The 15,451-nt window shown below is 37.3% G+C and overlaps 1 long non-coding RNA gene across 2 annotated transcripts in view; it reads left to right on the top strand.

The window, feature by feature from the left end:
- The window catches only part of LOC135447960 (uncharacterized), a 92,634-nt gene that overhangs the window by 46,113 nt on the left and 31,070 nt on the right, over window positions 1-15,451 (top strand). Inside the window, exon 3 of one of the 2 annotated variants that reach the window (XR_010440356.1) lies at window positions 11,492-11,756. The exons of the other annotated variant lie outside the window; for it this stretch is intronic. This is a non-coding gene — a long non-coding RNA (uncharacterized LOC135447960). Of the gene's footprint in view, window positions 1-11,491; window positions 11,757-15,451 lie in introns of those variants that run through there. 2 annotated transcript variants of the gene reach the window in all.

Genomic DNA, 15,451 nt, shown 5'->3' with positions numbered 1-15,451 from the left:
GGGGGATGCCCACAGGAGGCTGTGACCCATGGGAACCCGTGCTGGGACAGGTCTTTCGTCAGGACACAGGAGCCCAGGGAGAGAGGAGAGCAAGCTAGAGCAGGGGAAGAGTGAAAAAGAGAGAGCTTTGAGTCGTTTGGCTTTTCTCATTACTGAGTCTTTACTAAAAGGGAACTGTTTGCCCTTTTAAATAGGCAGAAATATTGAGGTGCTCTGCAGTGGTGGGACTTGTTTGGTGTGTGGCAAAAGCATGATGTTACAGTCCTCTGTATGCATCAAATCAGAATTATATCAAGAATATCAAAGTCTAAACTTTTACCAGGATTGCACATGTTTCTCCAGACCTACTGTGATAATTTTAAACATTAAAAAAAGTTTGCTTTTTCTGAGGTAAAAAAGTGTATTTCAGAGAAATTTTAGTTTTATTTACCTTCATTCAGTATTACATGCACACACACAAATATACTCATGAGAAAGTGTATTCAAAATAATTATCCCTCACAAAAATGCAACTGGTACTGGATGTATTACTTGAAAGTCTGTTTGTGCTTTCAATTTTCAGTGCTTTGAAAATCAGGTGCTTTTCAAAGTATTATCTGTCAAATATAAATTGTGTAATTAGCACTTGCTGGTTACTGATTAGGCCTTCAAGTTTTGTATTCTAAAAAGAAACTCTTAATATATATGTTAATTATACAGATGTATAAAATCCTGTATAGAATTACATTTGATTATACTCTTGAGTGTTTAAAATATGGAATTAAAAGATGGTAAATATTTAAAAATATAATGCTAGATTTTAAACATGGCATCCCTAATCTCCTACTATTAAATGTAATCTTATACAATATTCTTAAACATGTAGTGCCATCCTCACACCCAAAAATGTCAAATTTCTCAGCCTCCCCAACGACCTATTTTAAACCAATTGTCCATTCCTCACATCTTACAGCAGTACAAGGTCAGGTAGTCCAGAAGCACTCTTGGAATTGAATGAGAGGAGACAGGAAGGACTGAGTCAGATGCACTTTTAGATAATTTCCTTCTTTTATTTTTGCTTGCTATGTTGATTTTTAAATTTTGAATTTTTAATGGTCAGTGTTGCCTCTGCAACACTAAATTGCCATGTATCTTGACACAGTCTTTCACACTTTTAAACCTAAAAAAGTAAAGCAGCCATGGGAAACTGAAGGGGTTTTTCAGAGGTATTTAACTCTTTGTGTATTTCTAATAGGCTTTTGTAACATTGAACATTAAAAGGATAAATTTTAATCTAAAACATCATTACTATAGTATGCAACCTCTGATTTATGACTTTTGTAAAGTTTTACCTCCAACATTTTTATTCTGCAGTGGGATATTTATCAAGAAATAAATTTCAATATATTTTTGGTGAGGGAATTATATAACTTTGTAGTTGTTAAAGATATTTCTGTTGCACAGTGAATATGTTGAATTGTCTATGCAGCCTTTTGTATAATCCTACAAAATTGGTATCCTTTTTCAATACCAAGTAAAAGTTTTTCTTTGTATGTATTCACATACTCTTTGGTTGGAGTAGTTGAATTTTGTATGAGCAAAAACTGAGAAGACTCATGCAGAAGTGGAATAAATAATCTCTGGATAACTGAACCCACTTTATTACTCATTGGTTCAAAAGCAGTTTACAAATTTTAAAAGCAAAATCATGTTGTACTCAATGCAGTGTAAGTAGTACAAATATAAAAATTCATGTAACATGTGCCCAGAGCGACCATCAGAAATATAATCAAAGACAGAAACAGAGTTGGAATAGCCTCTGATAGTGATAGGAAATGGGAGAGATGAATGGTTGTATCTGAAATGGACAAAGAACATCAGGTTCCTGATTGTAGAATAATAATGAGGTGGTCACATAGAGACTGGAGAGAAAATTGAATTTCATTTGAATCCTTACAGTGCTGCATTAGAAATTCTTCAGTGAGAATGGCAGCTTATGAAAGGAATTAAGAAAGGAAAAATAATGAAGAATCTGACCTGGGAAATGTTCCTTGAACTTCTCATCTGTGCCTAAATATTTTTTATCACAGTGATTCATTCTGAAATTCAGAGAGAAATCTGAATGCAGGACTATCACACCAAAGGTTCCAGTGTGAGAGAGGTTCCTCAGTGCAGACACTTCTGTCTGTAAGGCCCTGAGGAAGGGCATTTTGTGTATTTAAGCCTTGTTCTTGCTGTGCCATTTTTCTGTCTGCCTCATCTGGCTTGCATCCCACGGCACAGGCAATGTTCCTAATGTACAAAAGTAATTATAAAATAAAGTCAAAAGCAAGTGTTTGACATTTTGTTTTATTTATTGTTCAGGTGGTTTAGCTGATTTGTTAATCAATTTTTATGTGTGAATAGAAGGTTAATGAAGAACCTTTCATGGAAACCCATGATAGCTGGCCTCAAAGACTTTATTTGTACTTTTGGTAAGCAAAGTAATTTCTGAACTTCTTAAAGGATCACATTGTCTTCTTTTAATAGTGGTTTGGTTTTTATTCAGTTATAGCTTGGGGGTTTGTATAAAAGGGGGTTTGGAGAGTCTTTCCATTCAGACTTACTATTACCAGCAATGTAAAAGAGCATTGCTTTGACATCTTTGTCAGTTTTGAATGGATTTTGTAACTCTGTGCAATGCAATGACCCCACAAGGCATGTTCAAGATTTTCTTAGTTTGGATAAACTGGTTACCCTTCACACATATGCTACCTTCATTTTGACTGTTTTGAATTTTCCACTGTGCTTTGACATATATTTCTGGCCAGAGAAGAAAGAAGTGTTTCATGTTCATTTTGTTTTCATAGATGCACCTTAGAATCTCACTCTTTAGCACAACTTTTTTGTTTTATGGTATCTCATTTTTAAATACCTATTCACTAGCTCTCTGGACCAGATAATCCTGATGCTGGTGTAAATTGGTGGTGATCTCTAGGAAATCCATTGGCTGTGCCAGAGCAAAATTACTGAGAGTGGGAGGAGAGTCAGAGTATGGGATTCTAACACATTTAAATTAGCTATTCTTCAGGACAGAGGGCTTGCATTCATTTCCCCACTAAGTATTGCAATACATTAATTTGGGCTATTTCACTTGTAAGAATTCTTGCTTCATTGAGAGTGATAAACTACCAGCTGTAATTTACAAAGCAGAGTGATTTAAATGCTTCATCTTTATGGAATTCTGAGTCTTATCATCTGTGGGCAAAGCATCTCTGATTAAAGTATTTTGTAGCATCATGTGACAGTAGAATTAGTGCTGAGGTCTTGCTCTGAGTTTTATTGATTGGGAAAGATGAGTGCTTCAGTAGTGAAAATAGTGGAGGTCAGCTAAAAGCATACATGTTCCCCAGAAAAAGGAAAGAATTCAGCCTTTAGGACTGCTGCAAAAGGGACAGTACATTCACACATTCAGAGTGTGTTGGAACCACTGTGGTTGTCATTAGGCCAGCATGTTTTGTGCTTTAGGATTTGCTTTGAAGTCTAAAGAACTCACTGATAAGAGCAATGATTATCTTTTCCACTTAGGCCACCAGTTTTGTCAGTCTCCAGATCCTGGATTACGTAATAGAATGTTGACACCTTCCCACTTGACCAAATTGTTGTCGTTTTCAAAGAACACAGATGGGAAGGTAAAAGTAAATAGGAACCTCCCTGCTTTGGCCTTGTGATTGAACTTTCCCAGGTAATAAGAGAAAAAGTAACTACAGCAGAAGAATGCTACCATAATCCCTCCAATTAACATAGTTTTAATTATGGTATAATTATCCCTCTCACATCTGTCTGATAACTGTTCTATTCTTGTCTGATAATTGACACTGGCATAATCTGACTAAGCAAAGGATGCCACTTAGAGACAACTAAGAAAGTAAACTGTACTAGAGAAGGTTTTAGAACCACATCTGACAGATAACTCAAGTGTCCTTTCATAGTGCTGTGCTTGGTTTCTCTCCCTGCAGATCTGCATCTCTATCCTGTGTCCATTCTATCCATGTTTTGTGTCAGCAATATGACCTTATTTACCTCAAGAAGCAAAATGCTACTGCTTTTACTTCTAGTGACAGAGTGGAAGGAAACTTGCAAAACAAACAATCTTGCTTATGTCCTTGAGATCTGAGTCCTGTATTAACTTGGAAATGCATATTTATGATTTCTGAGAAATTCTCTATGACTCAAGCTCAAGGGTAGAAACAAAATAGAGAAAACAGATGCACTCAAATTATTACAAGATTGATTGAATGTCAATAAAAATCTAATAGAATAACATGGGGCTTTTGAAGAGAAAATGGGGAAAAGTATGAATTACTGTAATAGTCCAAGGTGACATCTAATTTTTAATCTTTGAAATTATTTTCTTCAAAAAGAGTAATATTTAATTTCTTTCATTTTGATACTTGCACTTTTCTGACTGCAAGGCATCAATGAAAACAGATCTGTGTGACTTTTCCTTAAGGTGCTGTCAGTAAAGCTGGCTATTGTGGAGTTATTAAATGTCTTCAGTAGTTGTCACCATGCAAGAAGTTTTATTGAAGTATTCTGAACTAGAATATCAAATTATACTGTGGAGCCCTTCATTAAAGAGATAACAGAGTTAATGATCCCCATTGATTCTATTTTATTTCAGATAAAGTACAATTAGTTGGATAATAAACTTAAGAACACTGAAACTTAAAATTTTTGTCTTGTAATGAATTTAATGTTACATGCTCTTGTGTGTGCATGCAGACTGTGAGTGGCACTGTGTTCTGTGAATCAGATTTCTGTCTCATTGCAAGTTTTCAGGTGCTGGGGCTCTTGAAAATCAATATTGGCAATATCTTCTGATAACAATCCTGAGAAAGACTAACACAAGTTCTTCAGTAATCCTTGTTATTTTCTGCTCAAATAGAATCTATTTCCTTTCTCACTGCATAGAAAAGGTGTCTCTCTTTAAGGGTTAAGGATGGGTGAAATGCCACGGCATCTCTGAAGAGATTTTTCTTCCACATCTATCTTATGTGACTTCAGGACAAAATGATCTCCTATAATCTTTCTAATTTCAGTATCAAAATGAATGGCAGATTATACTAATCTCTCACTAACCATGCAGAGTAGAAGAGTCAATATTAGCAATACCACATCTGTCCTTTAAAAGGCAGTGGTTGTGTTTAACTTCTTGGTCTTATGTGGTCCTGCAATGAATAACCTTGCATTATTTTTAACTATGTCCTTAAGCAGAACCCACTGAATCCAAGCACAACACTTTTTATGACTTTAGAGTGCATTGGATCCATCCATTACCTAAATATGTCCTTTTTATTGTTCTAAATCAATAAATCTATTGCTCTGGCACATTTCCAAGTGCTACCCTTGAAATAGTTGCTTATTCACCCAACGGCCTCTTTATAGCATACCACAAAGTTGCCAAATTGCTTTGGATTTACTTTGCATTGGTAAGTCCCAATTTTGTGAGTATGATAGGTCTTTAAAATGAACCATGTCTTGCTGGCTGGCTGGTCCCACTCAGGGTTGCAGTTGGTGGCTGGATGTCCGAGTGGGGAGCAGTGGCAGCAGTGACCTCAGAAGTCAGTGCTGGGCTGGCACTGTTTAACACTGACAGGGGCATTGAGGGCACCCTCAGCAAGTTTGACAGCACTGAGGTGTGTGGAGTGACATTCTGGAGGGACAAGATTCCATCCCAGAGGGACCTTGATGGGCTTTGAGGTGTGGGGTCATGGAAGCTTCATAAAGTTCCACAAGGCAAAGTGCCAAGTCCTGCAGCTGGGTCAGGGCAAGCCCAAGCACAAACACAGGCTGGGCAGAGAATGGATTGAGGGCAGCCCTGAGGAGAAGGACTTGGGGGTGCTGAGGGATGAAAAGCTCACCTTGACCTGGCAATGTGCCATTGCAGCCCAGAAAGCCCAAAGCTGCCCTGGGCTGCACCAAAAAACAGCATTGGCAGCAGGTCCAAGGAAGAGATTCTGCTTCTCTTGTCACCAGGAAAACTCAGAGCTGTGAAAGTGATGAAGATAATTACATGCTTCTTCCTGCTTCAGCTCTCAAAACTAATTGCTGAAGAGCAGCGGTACTTTTGAGTTGGTTTTGAGCTTTTCAAATTATCTCGTTTGGATTTTTAATGCCTTGTGTACAGTTACAATGGCCTAAAGACTTGAAAAAAGAAAATATCTCCTTTTCCACTAGACAGCGTATGACTTGTTCAGATAAGTGACATTCTCTCTGGATTTTAAACCATACAAAAGAACATTAATATGCTTTATGAGGAGTACTTGTACTTGGTAGAAACAATATCTTGCTATATTTGAATTGAATGCTTACCAGGAGTTTTCTTTTGCCTTAACTGTGAACTGGAACATCAGCTTAACTGAGAAAAATTGTGCCTCCATGAGCAAATAATGGGAAACTCAATAGTGCCTGTGACTGACTAGCTGGGGATTTCTACTTTCCAGGAACATGTCTCTGAGTATTTCTAGATCTGTAGTAGTTTATACCTGAATGGAAAGTTTGTTTCCTGGAAAGCATTCAACAGATACAGTGATGGCAGCCCTTAATATTTAGGAAAGATTTTTTTTTTTGTAAGTTATGAAGTGTTCAACTTATTAAAACAGATTTTCTTACCCTTGTATTTAAAATGTTTTGGACTGCATTCATATTTATGGTAGTATTTTATTCCGTGAGTAGATTTTGGGTTTGAGGAAAAGCTGCCTGTTCAGACAGTGAGCTCCTGTTCTGAACTGTGGGCAGGTAAACAGTGACACATCCATCTGTGAAACTGTGCAGAACAGACCAAAAGGGAGAACTTGAACAGGAGGAGCAAAAACATCATCTTTGGATATAACATCTGTAGTATCAGATCTTGTCCAGTCCAGCATTGCTCAGGCACTCTGTTTCTAAAGCAATCACTTTGTAAATAAAATTTAAAATGTAAGTTTATTAGTGATTATTTTGAAGTGAGTTAGTTTACTTCAGAATGTTTATGAATGTTGCACTTCATTATGGGTTTGAGCTTCTTTTTTCCTTGGATTTTTCTAGATGCACACATTAGACTAGAGGAAGTGACCTCATGAAAAACTGGGTTGGAATTTAGGTCAATGTGTGAGGCTCTACTCTTGCCAAGGTTTTTTGTGATTCCTCTCAAATGTAAAACATAACTAGAGGATAGCAAACCAGAGGTGACAGTCATGAGCCATATAATTTCCTACTGCTGAAACTCCTGCTACTTACTACTATTTTACTGTCTTAGTGACATGATTTTATATGGAAAGCCCTTATATTTCTAACATAGCTTTTATTCATCCAGCAGTTGTTTTTTCCTTCTGTGCCAGATGGATTTGTAGTGTAAACAATATAATATGCTTTTTTTTTTTATTTTAATCTATGAAGCTGAGCTTATTCTAGCAATTTTTTAAAATGTGAACCCCAAATATAAGTTCACCTGCAAAATGGTAATATATGGATTACTACCGTGTAATTAATGTACATGTGATTTTAGTAAAATTAATGGGAACTTCTGCCATGTGCTGCAAGCAAAATGTTACACTCTTGGAGTTTAAGCAAATGAGAGTTGCTGGCTGTTGTACTATAAACTGTGATTTGTGTTTTTGTGACTTCATCTTAAGTGCCAATTTCTCCATTTAAAGCAAAACAGCAAAAGTTACACAAACATCCAGCCCTTGGTCTGAAAACAGAGGTGACTTCCCTTGGACTGTTTACCTGAGAGAACATGGGGTGACAGTATTTCCAAACACTGATGGATGGGTTTAGGAGCAGATTTTGCAGGATTATCTGAAAGTGTATTTTGGCATTTCAGTTGCTGCAGCGCATTTCCTTGTCTCTGGCAATTTCACTACAGAGGGGAAAGAATATTTGTGGTTAGAAAATCCAATCTTTACCTTATTTTCCCTTTTGTTGATACAGTAGTTTGTTAATGCTAATCCAACCTGACACCACCTTGTGTCATATTTAATTAGTCTCAAGCTTAGCATCAATTTTGAGCAAAGTCCTCAGGTTAAAATCCAGAACAATTCATTTTTTTATGTTGCAAATAAATGTTGAGAGATTTTTCAAAAGACCCAAATGTGTTTGTTGTTGAGCACAACAAGAGTTTGTGCACCTCCATGTACCCAGATTTTAGCTGTGCCTTAGATGTGAATGTAGGGTGGGCTGGAAGGAGAGGGAGCTGCATCCAAAGCAGCTGCCTGTGGAATATCACACCTGGGAGTCCAGCAGGAGAATGTCTCTCTAACTTGCTATTGCATCACTGACACATCCTCAAGGAAATGTTAGCTCCAAAGCACTTTTCCCCATCTTTTTAACTGGCAGGATGACAAAGGTTTTGTTTTAGAGTAAGTTTGGGCAATCTAGACCCACTTGCTGAAATTGTAGATCCACACACTTGATTTTTGTGGAGGAATTCCTGGGGAAGTCTCAGTTGACAGAGGTTCACCAGCCTTGACTGTGGTGATTTTAGTAAAGACTGAGCTTAGGCTTTGTTCACGTGGCTGTTTCCCTTTCAAAAGCTGACCTGAGAAGTGTGGCTATGCAAGGTGGTAATTTTGGGACAATCAAGAGGTTGCTTTGCATTACTTCCAAGTAGTTCGAATTCTGACTTTTCAGTATTTTCAATTATGAGATGATAAGCAGTTTAAATAACGTCCAGCCCCTTCCAGGTCTACAGCTTCAACAGAACGTGTAAACAGAGGCCAGAACTGCTGTTGCTTATGTAGAAAATGTGCTTTGACATCCATTAAATTAAAAAAGGGAGAAGAAAGGCAGGCAGCTGTTACATATGAAATTAGGATGAATCCAATATAAGTAGCCAAATTAACTCTAGCATTAGAAATGATAATGTGTTTTTGTTGGTTTTTGCATTTTTCCTTAAGGGGAGACTTATGCCTTGATTGAAAAAGAACCCTAAGAACTGTGAAAACAAGTTTAATGGGGAAAAAGTAGTTTTGAATTTCCACAGGAATACCCAGAAATTTCCTGCTAGATTCCTCCTGATTCCTGTCTCTACATTGCTCTGTTTTTGCATTCATTAGTGGTGGTTTCTACAGAGATTACTGGCAGTAATGACAGAATGTGAAGTTTACAGCATGTAGGAAGATAAAACAGTGGTCTCACAGAAGGCAGCCTAATTAGAGTGGAAACCTTTTCACCACAACCAAATTTTATTTAGCTTGGATTTTTTTTACAAGTTGCTTGAGGCATCTTCACTCACGAATACAATAAATTTATACTATTGTTCAACCACATCAGGTTTTGAGACCTCTGCTACAGTTCAGTATAATAATATTAATATGTGTTGTCAATACACTAAAACATAGAACTAAAAATATTTTAATTTACATTCCATTCTATTTAGTTTTTTGGTTCAATATTTCTCCTCATAGGTTTCCATATGAATACAGTTAAGGGATAGAACACCTGCTGCAGTAAGTGCATGAGGGAAATCTTTGGAGATGAATCATACAAGAGAAAAAGGAGGATAATGGGAGTCCCATCTGGACATGAAAAGGAAAGAACACTAGACACAAGACTAGAACATACTGTGAACTGTTCTTAAATCTCTCTTTTAACAGTGAACAATATGTTGTGTTCAAACTGCTATTGAGCAACAGTTCATGAATTCTGTTCTATTTCCCAGAAATGCAAAGTATCCTTTGGAAGGATGTAAAGGAATAAGAAGACAATGGAGACAATACTGTAGAACAGTCTTGGAGCTGTGGACTATGTCAGAACTAGCAGTAATGTGAAGTTAGCACGAGATTCAGACACTTCTAGTTCTTTTGTACTCATGGTGCTGTGGCTAGACAGGGAAGAAGCTAATTCTAGAAAACATTATTTTAGTTTGTTTTAGTGATTTTTAATTTTTTTTTGTATCACTGCTTAGTTTAAAACACAATAGCCTTACAAAATCAAGATAAGATTTTGGCCTTTTTACTTTTAAACATTTGGAAAATAATAAACTAAATATTTCTTCCTCCTCATCAGAAATATTTATTACTAAGAAAACCCATTTCTGAGATGCATTGAAGTATACAGAAGAAATCATTTCTGTAGTAGGCCAAACTAGCTTTGCTTTGATGTAATATTTTCCTTTAAGGAAAATCATAAAAGACTAATGTATACATATTCATTAAAAGCTCTCTGAATATGTAGTTCCTTGGTGGATTGCTCATGCTTTAAGATAATGTAAAGCTCACAGCTTTGCATCAGAAAAGCAGAAATTTTTCTCTGATTAACCCACATAATTTTCTTAAACTGCAGGTGAATATATCCTGGCAGGTGAATATATCCTGGCAGGTACTTTGCTGGATTGATGATTCTGTGTTGAACAGCATTTAAAAAAAATCACATCTCAAAGCTGATGGCTGGTGTTGAGCAGGACTGGTAGGAATGAGCTATCAGACCAAGTTGATCCTGCAGAGCAAGCAAACCAGTCCCATTTTATTGACTTTTCCATCTTGTTATTGGTACAGTGAAAGTTAAGAAGAAAATCCAGCTCATTTTTTAAGTTTGTATATGTTGGAATATTTAGAATTTTATGTAATCCTAGGCAGAAGCAACTTGAGGTATTTCTTTGGCAAAATTTGAATAGCTTGATTTGTGTAACAAAGAGATGCTATGTTCAACTAGACATGGAAGGAGTATGCTTGAAATTGGTGGGTTTTCTTTGCTTTGGGCTTTTTTGTGGGTTTTTGTTTTCTTTTTTTTAGTTAAACCTCATCAAAGGCAGAAAAAACAGGCAGCAGTTATAGTTCACTATAGTTCATGGCTACTGCTCCTGATTGAGATCACTTTTGTCTCAGATTATGTTTTCAGTGATTTAGCCAGTATAACACATATGCTCAGATTTTTAACAGTAATCAGGCACTCAGTGCTTATAGGATCTGAGAACTTAATATGTTTTATAAGTTCCATATTCATCCTGTGTTTCAGATTCATTTTGTAAAGCTGAGATAATGTTATTCCTCTTCTTTACAAGGATACTGTGAGATAAACGCATTAAATGCTGCAATGTACTTGGGACTTATGCTAATTTTAGGTGTCTAACACAGTCTAGTAAACTAAGTACCTAACGTGTCTAGATGGTCTCATCTTGCAGAAATTGCTTGGGTAAAACAGCATAATATGAATTATCTTTGTAAATAACATGAAGGTTTTGGTGCTGATGTAAATACCAACACCAAGGACTCCAAATGACTTGAATGAACTTTGGTTTTGGTCCATTAAAATTTGTCATGAACAATTTTCGACACTCAGGTTCTGAAAGATTAATTTTTGTTCTGGCTGTGTCTTGTGTTATGAATAGACTTGTGATTTTTTCATAGGACTGTTATGTGCTCAAGAAGATTTGAGTGCTGTATTTATGTAGCTCTAATGACTGTGACCATTTCTGTTCAGGTCAAAGGAATTAGGTTTCTGAGGCAGTAAATATCACCACTATTAAAGGCAATCATTCATCCATTTACAGGCTGTCAAGTGGCATAACAGATAACTTGCCTTTTCTGAAAGAAGAATCAGCAAATGTTTATTCCCTCCAATGTTTATTCCCTCCAGTGCTGCTCTGTTAACCCCTTTCACCTGTTCCCTCTGTCCACTGCACCTTGCCCTGAGTGGAGTGATGCCCTTCACTGGAGAGAGAAGCAGCAGTAAACCTTGTTAACATAAAATGACGAGTTAACAAAATCAAATGGGGAATGTGACAGTGCTTTAACAAGGTACACTTGACTATTTACTGCCTAAAGGACGAGGTCAGAAAAAGCTGTCGGAGAATTTCCCACTGAGTCATGAGGTTCAGGAAGGAACCCTTGCATTCTAAACTCCTTCTCACGCTGCAGCTGGATCCAGTCCTCATCTCAGACTTGGCCAGTGGTTTATGTCCAGAGGAGGTTATGTGCACAGTCAATCCTTGGTATCGCTTGGCTAAGATTTCAAAGGTTGAGACTCTGTTGATCACTTCCTGAGGATCTGTTGTGTCAAGGAACATTTCAGCCTTGAGGGTAACCTTGAGAGTTGTCCCTGCTCAACAGGAGCTCTTCAAGTGCAGCCACTGCCAGTGGGAGAGCTCAGTGGGCCCTGGGCTGTCCAGTATTTATAATAAAATGATTGACTGATAGTGGTATTTGCATAGTGCCAAGACGTCTGGGTCACCGTTCCAGACAGCCCTTGGCTGCCCTGGAGCCATCTGTCCCCAGAGTCCCCAGGAAGCTGGATGGAGGCACCAGAGCCTGCTGGTTGGCAGGGCAGGGAGGGGGCAGCACACACCACACAGCCAGCCAAGGAAACATACAGCCTCTGGGGAAAATGTAATGATACTCCAGGAGATGGGAGTGCTGTCCTGGACACTCAAACTGGTGTGTGCTGCATGCAAATTCTGCACAATTCCACCAAATCACACCCTTTTGTACCACCAACAAAGTTATCCACTGGAATTTTTCTTTTTGTCGTTTGAAGTACTTCTACTGGCTGTACAGAGACCATCATGGTCATGTTTATAGGTTTTATTTTGGAAACAGTATCTGTGTGAGCAAAATTATTAATTCTCATTGAACTGAAAACCCTTGCAGGAATTGGAAAGCAATCTTACAAAATTTAATTGTGAAGTTGAGTGTTGAAATATACTTCAATAAATATTATGCATGGTATTTCAAGGGATAGTACTGAGACTTTTTGACAAATTGTAACTTTCTGAACCTTATTTTTTGATGGAATGTCCACGATGGTTCATATGGCTCTGAGTGCCATAGCAAGCAGCATAAATTGAGGCAGGTTCTCCTTTAAGAATCCAACCCCTTCAAATGAGTTCAAGTGATTTTTAGATGGAGACAAAAATATTAATTCAATAGTTCATTATCAGCATTCCAGTAAGTACTAGAAATAATTTTATTTTCAAACTAAATTTATGGAAATGAACAAAGCTCATAAAATGAAGACATATTATTCATATTTAAAGTGAATTTCTTTAGTTATTCTAAGGGCAAGCAAGATAAAATGTCTGAGTGAGTTTAATCTTTGATTTATCGAGGCAAATAAAATTAAGATTCTTTACGTTATAATGTTAATACAGCCAAAATTTAAATAGTTATCTTAAATATTTATTATGACTGCTGTATCTGTTAGATAAAAGCCATTAATTTAAGTGCCAATGATTTAAGATAAGAAAGTGTGGACACTTCTGGCTAGGGAAAAGATGATTCTAAAACTCACTTAATCACTTGTAATGTGTAGAGGAAAGTGCAAATTAAATTTTGATCTGAAACATTAGTGATTACAACAATCTCCATTTTCATCCCCCAGTGCTAGGTGTGTGGTATTGATTCCTCTTGAAATCTGAGGAGATAGAAGCTGAGGGAACTGAGGAGCAGCTGAGTTAACTGTGGTTGTTTAGGCTGGAGGAAAGGACGCTTGGGGACCTCACCACTCTTGAAAGTGCCTGCAAGGAGGCTGCAGGCAGGGGGTTGGTGTTTTCCTTCAGGTAACAAACAAGGGGACCAAGAGGAAGGTGGTGCCAGTGAAGATTTAGACTGGATGTCAGGAAAAAGTTCTTCACTGAAAGGGGGCTCCAGCACTGGCTGCCCAGGGACATGGTGGAATCACCATCCCTGGAAGTTTTCAAAAAATGCATTCATGATGTCCTTGGAGACATGGTTAGTGGTGGACCTGGCAGTGTTGATTTAATGGGTGGGCTTGAGACCTTAGAGGTCTTTTCCAGCCTTAGTAAATATATGATTCTATGATCTTTAGTTAAGGTAAACCCAGTGCCATTTGAACAGAATTATAGCAGGACACATTTTACCCCATTTACTGCATTCAATTGAATTATATTTTTAGTAAGCTTAGTTTGTTTTGTTGTGGCATTCACCAGCACAGTTCATAGGTCCTCTTTCTCTAGAAGCTTTTTAGGACATAGATGTTTGTTTTCAATGGCATGTCCTGCCTTAACTTAAAAGGACTGGAATAAAACTGAATTCCCAAGGAGACCAGAATTGCAAAATCCACCCTATTTAGATGCATGTCAGGCTCTCTGTTATACAATTTACAAAACAGAGCAGCCCACATCTGTAATAAAATCACCTGGAAAGGTCTCTGGTAAGAGAGCTGTCCTGCCTTTTGATTTTGGCTGTGCACTCAGATGTATTTTGGCCACAGAATTGGAAATAAGAATGTGCCTGTACTGCCCAAGGAGCTGCTAGTACAGCAGGAAGAGGTGTCACACCTCTTAGTGGCACATCCCATGTGATTTTTTCCAGTCATGTTTCCTCTTGTATCTGGTATCTGATAATGCAATAATAAGTGGCAAAATTAAAATAGAATAAGAAATTTTTTTCCATGGCTTCCATTTTTTTAGTACCTTTTTTTTAGTACTGTATTCTGGTCCCAGATTAAATCAATGAAAGCAAAATAACAATAAGCTATATTTTTAAGTTTTCTACTGAACTGCAATCTCAAAGGATTCATAAGCTCCACTTTGTTTGTCCAAGTGTCCTTTTCAATGGCTGTGACTTCTAAACATGTGCCAGTGGAAATGTACCATGTTAATGTTCTCCTGCCATGAGCAATGAGTGTTAATTAGAGCTGGATCTGACTTTGTCTCTCCTTGGATTATTTAGGATAGTAAGAGCTCTGCTGAATGGCTGTTTGTACAATCCATCTTTTAATCCACTCTCTGAGGCAGAAGGCTACTCAGAGTAAGGTTTGTAATTATTCCAGAGTGCATTTGAGTTCTTAGCATCAAAAATAATCTCACATTATTAAGCAAAAAGGTTTCTTTCCGTGGAATAGATTTGGTTCTCCACACTTACTAAATGGAAATAATAGTTTTAATTATGGTCAGTTTTTTTGATATTTGATGGCTTTGCCAATAGCAGTATTTTATATTTGATATTTTAGCATAATATTTTAATGGGAACAGCAGATTTTCTGTAAAGTGTAATGGGTGAAATAATGGATAAACATAATTTTTGTCTTGTCAAATTGTATGTTAAAGTACTTTTTGACATTTTGCTGCTTTTCAGTAGCACTTTGACTTTCTCTCTATTTTATAGAGAGTTAAACATAGTAGCCTGACCCTTTCTAAGCAGTAGTAAATGATGAGTAGGTCATCATTTGTGTGCACAACATCCTCAGGTGTTGGATGAATACCTTTGTAGATCGATAACTGGTCAAATGTATGTAGCCAAGAAGACCCATGAAATTATATTTGTTTTGCTTTACTTTTAGTGACAGGCAATTATTTGAGTACCAAAGAATTGAGTAATAAACCTCCCACAGTCTCCACTGGGATTGGATTTTACCCACATGACATTTTTTGATGCTTTTCTGCAGGAAGTGGCTGGCCTGTAAATGTGTGCTTGCATAACTTAACCAGTTGAATCAATCCTGTGGGACCTAGAAGTAAATGTATTACACCAATGGGACAGGAGACTTGTCA

Source organism: Zonotrichia leucophrys, chromosome 4A, assembly GCF_028769735.1.
Source record: "Zonotrichia leucophrys gambelii isolate GWCS_2022_RI chromosome 4A, RI_Zleu_2.0, whole genome shotgun sequence".
Taxonomy (NCBI): domain Eukaryota; kingdom Metazoa; phylum Chordata; class Aves; order Passeriformes; family Passerellidae; genus Zonotrichia; species Zonotrichia leucophrys.
The sequence above is the reverse complement of the archived record's forward strand: the minus strand, read 5'-3'. Positions and strand labels throughout refer to the sequence as shown.